This window comes from Penaeus monodon, chromosome 29 (assembly GCF_015228065.2).
Source record: "Penaeus monodon isolate SGIC_2016 chromosome 29, NSTDA_Pmon_1, whole genome shotgun sequence".
In the NCBI taxonomy this organism is placed as follows: domain Eukaryota; kingdom Metazoa; phylum Arthropoda; class Malacostraca; order Decapoda; family Penaeidae; genus Penaeus; species Penaeus monodon.
In genome coordinates this window covers 30,130,487-30,130,746 of record NC_051414.1, presented here as the reverse complement: position 1 = coordinate 30,130,746, position 260 = coordinate 30,130,487, and the positions used below count along the sequence as shown (strand labels likewise).

At 31.5% G+C, this 260-nt stretch overlaps 1 protein-coding gene across 1 annotated transcript in view; it reads right to left on the bottom strand.

Annotated features, from left to right (window-relative positions):
• Positions 1 to 260, bottom strand: part of LOC119592139 (U-scoloptoxin(01)-Cw1a-like) — a gene marked incomplete in the record, with an annotated part of 12,947 nt that overhangs the window by 1,348 nt on the left and 11,339 nt on the right.

Genomic DNA, 260 nt, shown 5'->3' with positions numbered 1-260 from the left:
ACCCGGGGGCCTTCTTTCTTCCACCCTTTTGGTCACTTTGGAAAAATTGTTATTTAAAAGACCCCGGGAAAAACCCCTTGGGGGGCCCGAAGTTTTTGGGAAAAAAAAGGGGTTACCCTTTTTCCATTTATTTTTTTTTTTTTAAAATGAGTTGGTTTTTTTTGGGTGAAAAAGTTTTTGGGTTATAAAATTTTTTTAGGGTTTAAATTTGTTAAGGTTGGGTTAAATTTTTTTTAAAGTTTTTTTTTTTGAAAATTTTT